Genomic DNA, 12,262 nt, shown 5'->3' with positions numbered 1-12,262 from the left:
CAGGGAGTTTCTTGAGAACTTGAATTCGTTGGAGTTGATCTTTAAAGACTTTTTATCACTCTTGGGTAAAATGACCAAGCAAACTTTCCAGAAGAGCCCTGGAACACTTGGACCCAATTGAGGTGTAGACCTCTTTTGAGACTCACTCTAAAACAAAAAGCCTTTCTCTTTATGAACCTGCTTCAGTGGAGAAAAACACAAACAATCTGACACAACAAGAAATGGGCCAAATGCTCACTTTGGCAGCACATATACTAAAATTGGAACGATACAGAGAAAATTAGCATGTCCCCCATGCAAGGATGACATGTAAATGTATGAAGTGCTCTATATTTTTTGCCATCAACAGATGAATGGATAAACAAACTATGGTACATACATACAATAGAATACTACAAAGTGATAAAGAACAATGATGAATCTGCAAAACATCTCACAACAGGATGAATCTTGAGGGCATTCATTATGCTGAGTGAAATTAGTCAATCACAAAAGGAGAACTACTGTATGAGGTCATTATTATGAAAATGTTTCCACACAGAAATAAACAATCTCTGATGGATAGGAGGGAGGGAAGGAGTAGTGAGGAAAAAACACTAACTAAAAAAAAGTGGTAACTTTGGTGAAGGGTAAGACAGTACACAATACTGGTAAAGCCAGCACAACATGACTAGGGCAAAGTCATCGAGGCTTCACAGACACATTCAAACACCCTGAGAGACCACGGTACTGGTTGAGGGTTGGTGACCATGGTCTTGGGGGACATCTACCTAAATTGGCATAACCTAATTTATAGAAAAAAATGTTCCACATCCGACTATGGTAAGTAGTGACTGGGGTCTTAAAACTCTGTGAATGGCCATTTAAGATACATCTACTGGTCCCATCCCAGGTGGAGCAAAGAAGGATGAAGAAGTCAAAGACACAAGGGAAAGATTAGTCCAAAGGACTAATGGACCATAACTACCACAACCTCCACCAGACTGAGCCCAGAATAACTAGATGGTGCCCAGTTACCAAGACCAACTGCTCTGACAGACATTACAATAGAGGGTCCTGGACATAGCACAAGAAAAATGTAGAACAAAATTCAAATTCACAAAATACATAAAAAAAAAAAAAAAATAGACCAGACTTAGTGGTCTGACAGAGCGGAGAATCCTGAGAGCATGGCCCCCCAGAAACCCTTTTAACTCAGTACTGAAGTCACTCCTGAGGTTCACCCTTCAGCCAAAGATCAGACAGATCTATAGGACAAACAATAACATATGTTAGGGTCCTACTTCATAATTCAATCATGTATATAAGACTAATGGGCACACCAGGCCCCAAGCAAAAATGAGAAGGCAGGAAGGGACAGAAAAACTGGATTAATGGCAACAGAGAACCTGAGGTGGAGAAGGGGAGAGTGTTAACACATCACAGGATTGGTGACCAATGTCACAAAATACTTTGTGTGTTAATTGTTTAATGAGAAACTAATTTGCTCTGTAAACTTCCACCTAAAGCACGATAACAACAAAAAAAAAACTGAAAAAAAAAATTATGAGATGCAGCTAAAGCAGAATTTAGAGGGAAATTTAGAGCTTTAAACACCATTTATTAGAACAGAAAAAATGTCAAAAATCAATAGCCTACAATTCCACTTTATGAATACAATAAGAAGAGAAAATTAAATGAAAGAAAGGAGAGGAAGAAAGTAATAAAAATCAAAGCAAAATCAATAAAATAGAAAACCAAAAAACAATTGAGAAAAATAATGAATAAAAAACTGGTTCTATGAAAAGATAAAATTCATAAACCTTTAGCTAAAATGAGTATAAAATAGAGAACACACACATACACACAAAAAAATGAGCCAAGAAGTGCGTATCCATATTTTAAGACTTCTCCAATTATGGACTTCTAGAAATGCCAAACTGACTTTTGCTTGTGTCACCAGTTGGAAGCAGAAGGCCCTGGCTTTTCAGTTATAAACACTGACCATCTTATCTAGATACATGCCTGCCCACCACCCTCCACTTGCCCACACTTTGGAATCAATTTGTTACAAGTCAGTCTTTTAGAATGTTTGCTGTGCCCAATGGTCAGAGACAAATACGGTTCAATACTCAACTGAGTAATTCACGTGAACAGTCAAATAGACAATATTACACCCATGTGTGAGAAGGAAAAAAAAAAATTAAGGGCTAAATTGAATTTTAGTGAGAGATAAGGTAAAAGACCTTGCTGAGAACATAGTGAGAAAGTTTATCAATACAGAGAATTTCTAATTTTTATGTTCAGTAACTTTTTCTTACATCTTAAGTTTTGGGGTATACCTGACATTCTTAGCAGAGTACTGCTTAAGCTTTCCTTCCCAGAAATGCCTTGCCATATTCCTATGTTGTAGCAGACCACTAGGAATTCTCAGGAAGAATCTTACTCAGCGAACAAGCTCAAATGAAGCTTCTCTTCCTCTATTGTATTATATGTAGCTCCCCTCATTCCAATACAAAAATCATAAAGGTATTAATGCTAATACTAATTTCCAAGGAATGGTTTGAGAGGAAACAAAAATAGAGTCCTAATTGTTCCCTCTGGAAAATAAAATCTTGAAGGGGAGAAAATTATCAGGATGTATTTATATGACAAACTCCTCTTCGGGCTCTTAAGAATGTGTAACTAGCACATCTGTGTTTGAGAGATCTTGTGTTAAAAATATCTTGAAATATAACCTAACGATACATGACTATTTTAACAAGAGTTTATCGACCTCCCCCTGTGCACCAGGCACTGGGGACAGGAAGAAGAAGAAGACATAGTACTTTTCAAGGAACTCTGCCTTGCAAAAAAAAAAAAAAGGAGCCTTGGTGATGCAGTGGTTAAGTGCTTGGTTGCTAACCAAAAGATTGGCAGTTCAAACGCACCAGCCGTTCTGCAGAAGAAAGATGTGGCAATCTGCTTTTGAAAAGATTTACAGCCTTGGAAACCTGTGGGGCAGTTCTACTCTGTCCTATAGGGTTGCTATGAGTTGGAATCAACTCGACAGCAACGGGTTTTTGACAGCTTTCAAACTCCAACACAAGATGATAGGGTTGATCCTTTAATGGGGCATCTAGATTTTTCCATAGGGCAAGGGCATTTCCTGAAATGTTTCTGTGATTTGAGCAATTACACTGTTGGGCCTCAGGATCCTCACCTATAAAAATATGGGAATGCAGTGTGTGACTGCTGAGGTTCATGTGAAGTCTAAAACTCCAACGTTATGATTCTTTAGAGTTCTCAATGTGAGGAGATGAATACAATGTGAAAAATAAAAGAAATAACAAAGAGAAAGAGAGATAACAGCCAACTGAGAGAAAAGATTTAATTTACTCATAGTCTCAGTTGGAAAATGTCAGACTGAAGTTGTCTTAGGCTGGAACCTTAACCAAAGATACTAGTTAAGAAAGGCTTTTGATTAAGTTGGAAAGAAATTATTTAAGATATGTGGCAGTGGCCTGCTGAAGAAGCATTCTAAACCATGATGTTAGGGCCAAAATTTCATGCACAAAGGACATGGTTTCTTTAAGAAAAAAGGAAAAGAAGAGACAGAGAGATTGAGGGAAGCAGATACTGAACAGATTGCTGAAGTCCTAAAGATTAGACTTGAACTACCTCAAAGGGTAATTGAGAATAACTAAATACACCATAGTGATTCTCACCTTACTGAGGAAAAAACTATGACCCTAGGACATCAGAAGTACTCTATATACTTTTTATGCAATGACTGAAATGATTTGCATTAATCCCCCATACAAACACACAAATACATTTATTCCCCAGTAATGTGTTTTTTTTTTTTTTTTTTAATGCTGACTAGGGAGCCCTGATGGTCCAGTGGTTAAGAGCTATGGCTGTTAAGCAAAAGGTTGGCAGTTCTAATCCACCAGCCGCTCCTTGGAAACCCTACGGGGGAGTTCCACTCTGTCTTGTAGGGTTGCTATGAGTTGGAATTGACTTTTGGAATGCTAATTAAGTAGGAGCCAGGCACGGTGGACAGAAAGATGAAGACAACACTTTTTAAGGAACTCTGCCTTGCAAAAAAAGGCTCCCTAGTGGCACAGTGGTTAAGCGCTGGGCTGCTAACCGAAAGGTTGGCGGTTCTAACACACTGGCCACTCCATGGGAGAAAGATGTGGCAGTCTGTTTCCATAAAGATTACAGCCTTGGAAACCCTATGGGGCAGTTCTACTCTGTCCTATAGGTTCACTTTGAGTCGAAATCAACTCAATGGCACCTAGCAACAACAACAGTGCTGATTGCACAATTATTGTGTGAGAGTGTAGGAATCTGTTAAAACTCATTAAAATATGTTCAACTGAAGTGTTGGTAGTTTTCAGAAAGGACACGTAATGCAGCCTTAGCATACACTTAAAAAATTACATAATTAAAGAAATCATGTGCAAAATACAGGCTAAAACCCCTCTTTCCTCAGAAATACTAACATTATTTACGTTTTGATCATAGAGGAAAATCTTTTACTTACACGCTACCCTTTTTCAGCTGCTTCAAAAAACACCCCACTGCCATGGAGCCAATTCTGACTCATAGCGACCCTACAGGACAGAATAGAACTACCCCATAGGGGTTCTAAGGCTGTAAATCTTTATGGGAGCAGACTCCCAATGCATTTGCCTTAAATAGATGCCAATTATTATTCGATATATATTTGAGGATTCATGAAGATGGTTTTCTTTAGACATCCTACTTAAAAATGTATGACCTCAGAAGGAAAACAAACAAAAAAACGTTAGGAAAGTCAGATCCTACCATACTCCACACGTATGTTTAACTTTCAACAATGTTTACCAGGCTATGCTCATACCAGCAATACAAGATTCTGTGTGTTTCCAGCTTATTAAGTGGTTACAATGTGGGCTATCATTTAAATGCCCATCTAAATCACTGCTCTTTAACCTCTGTAAAATTAGTAAATAACCGCTTTAGCTAACTGCTGCTCTTTAACTCAGGGTCAAAGTATGATAGTTAAGACATCTTTGACAAATACAACTTTGATTAAAGCCTGATACACAGAGTTCCTTCCAACCACACAATTTTAGTACAAACCTTTAGCGAAAAATTGGAAATTTCTTCAGTAAAATATCCCGTAGACTGTAAATTTGCTTCTGTGAATTAGGATCTAGAAAAATTTTGACTCATGGGCCCACATATATTATTTTTCTTTGCTTATATTCCCTTCCCAAATGACTGAGCAAGCTTATCATAGGACCAAATTATTCAGTGTCAAAACTACAAAGGGGAATTCAGGATGAAACTAAATGCATTTGATGCCTTCCAAAGGCCAAGTACACAGGACAAGCATACAGTAGGCATTTCCATGTTTTAAATCTCATAATTCTAACAGCAGTTCTTTGTTACTCGTATCTCCAATTTCAGAGCAAGAAATGAAGTTTAATCTAGAACACTCATGTGTTTTATCCAAAGCCACACAGCAAGGACACAGAGGAGCCTGGGCATGAACATCTAGATCTGATATTAAAACTCCTGCTTGTATTTTTATTCCACGCTGTCTTCCAGTTTGGACTGATTATCAGAAACCATAACCTTGATTAGAAAATCCTGAATGCTCCATTTGAAGCTGTCATTGCTTTGAGAGGGTCGAAGTGAGGTTGCTTAAGCATAATTTGTTTTTATAATATATGTGTGCACAAATTATCTTAATTTCTTTAAACAGTAAACCATTTTGATAATGTGAGTTGTTAGGTTACAGCTTCTCAGATTCATGGATTACTATTACTCTCACTTGAACACTGGCAGAGAAGGGAGGTAGTGGCAGAGAAGGGAGGTAGTGATATAGTTAAGGAAAAAGATGTCAGTAAAAAATAAGGATCAGAATTTACATAGTCCTAAATTCTGATATTTTACTTGAATGCATATGTAACAGTAACAACTCCTTTAAAAGTTAAAAAAAAGTTTTACCTACTCTTTTCAATTTGTGAGATTTAAAATCTCTTTGCTAAAAGGTCAAGCTGGAATCCCTGGCCCTTAAAAAATGAGAACAGAATTTCTCACTTACTTATCCTTCAAAAATTGCATTAGTTTGACTCAAGTCTTTTTCCATATGGTTCATTTTTAATTATCTTGGGCTGGGAGGAGGAGGATGATAGCTCATATGTCTTTGAAAATAATGAACAAGAATTAACCCTACATTAAATTCTAGTAACCCATCCCATATATCAACAGAAGTACTCTGCGTATGAGAAAACATAAATGTGGCATGTTCGACATTTTGGTGTATCCTTAGACATTGATTTGTCATTCAGATCACATAGTATCTTTGATTTCTCCCACTTGCCCATGCCCTTTCCCCACCCCATCCCAGCCCCAAAATAAAATGCAAAAGCTTTATGCAGTGGATGAAGATTAACCCCAGAATCTGTACCGGGACTATCCATCACATTTCTGTCTTAATTGAATGACACCAGAATGAGATCGATAAAATGTAAGAAGAGACAGCTTTGCATTTCCACACTCACTTATCCCCCTCTCTATTACTCTCAGCCACCACCGTGACCAGAAAGCCCAAGTATAGAACATGAACCCTGCTGGCAGACAAGCTGTTAGGATATGAATAAACTTGTCAGAGCAACAACAAAACTTATAAACGTTAGGAAGGAGTGGGGGAGACAAAAGGTTATTAAAGGAGTATTGAATAGGCTTCTTTAAAAAAGCAATTTCATAGATGTATTCTTGCCCCCTAAATAACCTTCTCAGATGCAATGTTTCAGCTAGATAATCTCACCCGCTCTCCCTATGCCCCCAAGATTTCTTGAGACTACATCAATGGCTGGCTTAAAAGCAGATGTGGTGACATCTCAGCTAAATCTGTAAGTCCTACAATAAACCCGGGCAGCTGTGATGTCCTTATGGACGAGGTTCCTGAGATATCCAATGCATTATTGATAACCTCATCACCCTGCTAAAAGCAAAGGCTGACGTGGTTATAATCTCAACCTTCTCCTGAAGAGCTCTGGCTTTGCCTGGGAATCAATCACAGGAAGAAGTAAACCAAAGAGCGAAACTGCACATGTAAAAAATCAAGAAGGTTAAGAATCGCCTACACTCAATATGCGTGTGTTAACTCATGTGGCTTGCTATGTTGTTTTTTCAAACCTTTGACAATTTACAATGTGACCATACTCTAGCCTATGAAAAAAAAAATAATATATATATTTTTTTTTTGCTTAGCCTGTATGTTGTACTAATTCATGTGACACTTTACAACTTGAGCTTGTTAGAAGTTCTTCCTGGAACAGTAGTCTATATTTTAAATAAAAATAAGCCCTCAATGTAATTAAAAATTTGCAGATTTGTTTCTTTATTCCAGTACGTTTTCTCTACATTATTTCAAAATTTAATTAGGTATAGGTGACTGATCTCTCTTCCTGTAGTTACTTTATACAGCCATGTAACTTTTCATGAAATAATATACTCCACAGATATCTATTCCACAGGTATTTTATATAATTTTATTATTTTTCTACTCTGGCCTATAGGATCGCTATCAGTCGGAATCAACTCGACGGCATTGAGTTGGTTTTTTTTGGTTTACTATTTTATTACTTTAAACAATAATGCATATGTCTGTATCATAGCATATGTCAGTATCTAAGTTCTTTTTAAATTTTACATATTATTTTAAATTATTTACAAAAAAAATACATTGACTACCATAATATGACAAAATATATATCTTATCACAAGTAGGTTAAAAAGAGAGTTAGTTAATATATTCAAAGAGTGATCTGAGCTTGAATTTTTTTTTTTCAATTACACCTGGAGATAGAATCTGAAATAGCCTGTCCTTTTAAAAATACGACGAAATTTTTTTTTTTTTTAGCTGGCAGATAGCTAGGTAATTTGCAAAATATTCATCGGTTGCAGGTTACTCCTAAGTTCTAGAAAAATGAATTTTGAGGCACGAAAAGTGTAAGATACATAATTTGGTTTCATCAGAACACCTCAGCCACCTGAAACAGGAGTCTGTGACTGCCTGACCAGGTGAGACACATGGCATGTAATAATGAACCTGTTTTGTCCATCTTTCACTTGCTGAGACTTGTTTGATGTTATCTAAATTTTCCCCAGCTACAGATGGTGATACTGCCCAACAAAGAACAGGGTCCCAGAAACTATGGATATAACAGTAAGAGTAGGAGGTGTCTTTATGCAGAAACATGTATACTATGAGACATATAAAACTTGCACTCAGTACATTCTAAAATAAGAAAACACTAGAGCAACCCAAGGCTTAGCGTATTATTTTATTGTGCTTTACGCTTTTTAATAGAGCCACTGCCCATTTCCCAAGTGCTGAAAGAGCTTAATCCTTGGGAAAAAACAAGTTTCACGGAATGTGGAACTCATTCAGACAGCATGAACTAAAACTAGTTTGGAATAAGTGTGTTCTACCGCTGATCAGTTTTAATTTTGTGGCTATGGTGCTTTAGTTGGTGAGCAGTATGTTAAGCAGCAAGAGAATGGGGATATTTCTGCTATGAACCAGCACATCACTATAAAACAAGAACTTAAAATATAAAAAATAGTGCCAGAGATTACCAGTACCAGACTGAGGTCTGGTCCTCCCCATGTGGCTGCAACTTCTGTTGGGGAAGCTGATTGACCCCACATAGGCTAGGTAGGTCAGAGTTAATGCTGTGGGGTGGTTACTGTTGTTGATGTTATTGGGCGTGAGTTATTTTTAATTTTTAAAATGAGGCTATGGCTAATCAGAGGTGTTGGGCTGAAGAAACTGATTACAATTTTAAGAGCAGTCTGGGGCCAGAGTAGTGCTGACTGCCACCTGTGCTAGCCACAGCGATGTCTATATGGTTGTCGACTGTGATTACACAAGAAGCTGACTGGATTTATTACATACGTTTTCTCATAGTATTCAAATGCTCATGGGTATGGGTCATAATATTACGAGTCCCACTTCTTGTCTTGTGTGTTCCCAGAATATTTAGCAGAATACTCAAGTAAGAAAATTCGCATCTTATCGTACACTCCAGAGTCTGTGATACGTCTGGATGAATAAAAGAATTGTTTTCTCTGAGTAACTTTCACATTGCTTTATCGTTCTTCAAATTTGAAGTCAGTCTCAAACTTCTCTATTTTTCACATTCTATATATTTGAAACTGACAAAAAAAAAAAAGAGGAACATTATTGGATATACATCAATAAGGTAAAAGAAAGAAACTGAATTTTACTTTGAGAAATTTATTATCTACAGCAAAAAAAAAAAAAAAAAGAACCTTAGCTTAAACCTATGAGATAACTTATTGAAATGAACCATCTAAACATAGTTTATGTTTGAGTTTTTTCTCTCATGATTATTCTTCATTTAAAAGCTATACACACACTCATTACAACACATTACAAAAGAGCCTGAATGGTTATTCAAATAATTGTTGGAATCAAAAGATTCTTTTTTTTTTTTTTAAGGAAACAACCATAGACTTTAATAGTTATTATCGCTTTTTTCTGGACATTCTTATATGATAGAAAGATTCTCATTTGTGCTTTTCCCCCTTGGAAGCTACTGAATTGTTCTGGTTTTGTACAGTGTAGAACAATCCTGAAATAATAAAACATTTCAACTTTGCACAAAAGGTGAAGCTTTCCATTTGAACTTTTTCTTTAACAGGAAAAAATAGAGAAAATGGGCTGACAGCTTTAGAAAATTTAAACAATTCCCCTGCCAAGATACGTATTTCACGAGTTTTCTCTAATTTCAGATTTGGTACATATGTGTCTTGCTATAACAATGAATGCTTTCAATTTGAAAGTTAGGTTTCTTCTCTCCCTGCTCAAACCAGTCTTTACTTTTAATAGGCAATTATTTTTTTTTTAATCACTTCATAAAAACTTTATTCAGGACGATTGTGAGACTCCCGGCTCTAAGTTATACATATGGATGCATTTAAAACAAACTGTGTTGTAAAATACAAAATGTCACTTGATTGGTAAAAGTATCTTAGAATAAAGAAAAGGAGCAAGGCAACTGTTCTTCAAAGTACTAGAAAACTCTTGTAACTACAAGTTCATAAAAATCATAAAGGAATTGGTTGAGAAGAATTCTTCTAAGAAAAAAAATGAACAAAATAATAACGGCTGTGGTCATTTTAATAGAAATGTAAGTGTAATACTTTCTTCCACCATGATTCGATCTCACTTTAAAAATTAGAACTGTCTCCTATTTTCTCTGTTTCCAACCTGTCACTGGTGTGTAACGTACTTTTCTATGCTCAAAAAATACATAAACCAAGCTTTTATTATCTCTATATTTCATATATTTTTTCCATTGAAAATACAGTTCTTCAAACAGTATTCTCATGTAGCAAAACCAAACAGAACACAAACCAGTTAGAAAACGAGAATAAATAATATGCTATATTTTATGGGAATCAATTTAACCATCAGGTATGAAAAGAAAGACAATCCCACTCAGCCCTGAGATACCTTATTAAAAGCGCTTTTAACAATACTAATTTCAACGCTGCAGGCTCAAATAGAATAACGCAAATGCATGTGACTAAGCAGTTAAAATTGATAATTGTTATGTTTTAAAGATGATCCCAGTAGGATTCAATTCAAAACAAAAATCTGTTGATGTTTTATGAAACCAGCTAAACCTACAATAATATCTACTTTCAATTTCAAAGTTTTAAAATTAATTTATGAGAGGCTGTTTAAAAGGCTTGTTTAATAATTAATGGAAACATTTTATCCTATAGATTTTTTTAGAGTTGCATGTGATATTATCTACCACTGACTCAACATAGAAGGTAAAAATACAGAACATGATTGAGCCAATATTGCAAAGACCCTAATTAGCATCATGCATAGAAAAACAATGAAGTGATTCTGTCACCAATTACTGACAATTAGCCCAAGTACAACAGTTAATTTCATGGAAATAAAACCGCTATAAAATTAAAAGAACAAAACCTATACTAATGACTGACATTTTCTCTGCATTCCTCTACTAGTTATTTTAATTCTTGAACCGTAAAAGTTTGAAGCAACTAGAAGGCTAAAATGCATACGCAAAATTTAAGAGTCTGTGGGTCTGGATTTTCTGATTTTTAGGCATCTGTGGAAACATGTAATTCAGCACACATGATGTGTATCAAGTTTTTATCTCTTAAACCTATCCATGCTTTAAATTTGTTAAACAACAAAATCTATTGTACTGAGTTACAGAGAAATGTTTTGTGAGAGTTTGTCATTATGCTGTTGGTAGAGCTTCTAGATACAGCGAACTGCCAATAATTGTAGAAATGTTACAATGTGAAAGTTCCTAGCCCCCTTTGCCCTTCCAGACCACTGGGACTTTACTCTCCACTTGCTCCTTCCTTGCTTTTTCTAACCTAGCACTTTGTCTGTGGTCACTGGGTATTATGCCGTCCCTGCTTGTGACCCCATGTCAGTTTCGTCCCATGCATTTACTCTCTGCCACAAGTTTCCAAGTTGCGGTGCCACAAAGAAGCATCCCAAAGTCAAATCAAGCTTTGAAATGTTGCGCTGGCTTCTCCTAAAGCTGGAGAGGGCTCATTTTGCAAGGTGGCTACCGATCAACAAAGTAAAAATTCAGGGCCAGTGACTTCTAAAACTAAACTTCAGAACATGTACCCTTGCAGATAGTTTGCTAGTCTCAACAAGTTCAGAAAACAAAAAAAATAAAAATAACAATAAGAGAAACATCACTACAGAATATTATTTAGTGAAATAACCACACGGCTTTACAGACTTTAGGTGCAGAAATAAACATTTGAGAGGTTTCTGGCCACGCAGAGATAAGATCCTCTCTGGGGAGACGACTAGAAATGGCTGGACTCCTTTGTGCAGACTCCTGGAATGCGCTTGCTTTTCATTTCTTTCTTTGTGTCTAGCACACTGGCCTCACAGGCAGTGTCTTAAGCCATGCAGGGTCAGGGCAAACAGAGAACTGCATTCATGGACAGATCAAGTTTATGTGAGAACCTGCCCCTCCACTGCCCTCGATCTCCATATGAATTGTTAATAAAATCTCAGCCTGAAAGCTCATCACCCCAACAGTGGGGAAGTCATGCAGAGAATCCTCTAGTTCAGAAAAACAAGATTCCTTTATGTTTTTTATCCTTCGCCAGCATTCGTGGGAATTCTGCCGTGTAACCTCCTCCTGAACCAACCCCCCCAACACCCCACCCCTCTCTACAACTCTCTTTGCAGCAC

The 12,262-nt window shown here is 36.6% G+C and overlaps 1 non-coding gene across 1 annotated transcript; it reads left to right on the top strand.

Annotated features, from left to right (window-relative positions):
* Window positions 1-230: 230 nt before the first annotated feature.
* On the top strand, window positions 231-337 carry LOC111750730 (U6 spliceosomal RNA). The gene has a single exon (XR_002785818.1). It is a non-coding gene; the product is annotated as a U6 spliceosomal RNA (small nuclear RNA).
* Window positions 338-12,262: the final 11,925 nt, after the last annotated feature.

This window comes from Loxodonta africana, chromosome 20 (genome assembly GCF_030014295.1).
Source record: "Loxodonta africana isolate mLoxAfr1 chromosome 20, mLoxAfr1.hap2, whole genome shotgun sequence".
Taxonomy (NCBI): Eukaryota; Metazoa; Chordata; class Mammalia; order Proboscidea; family Elephantidae; genus Loxodonta; species Loxodonta africana.
This window is presented reverse-complemented; position numbering and strand designations above follow the sequence as displayed.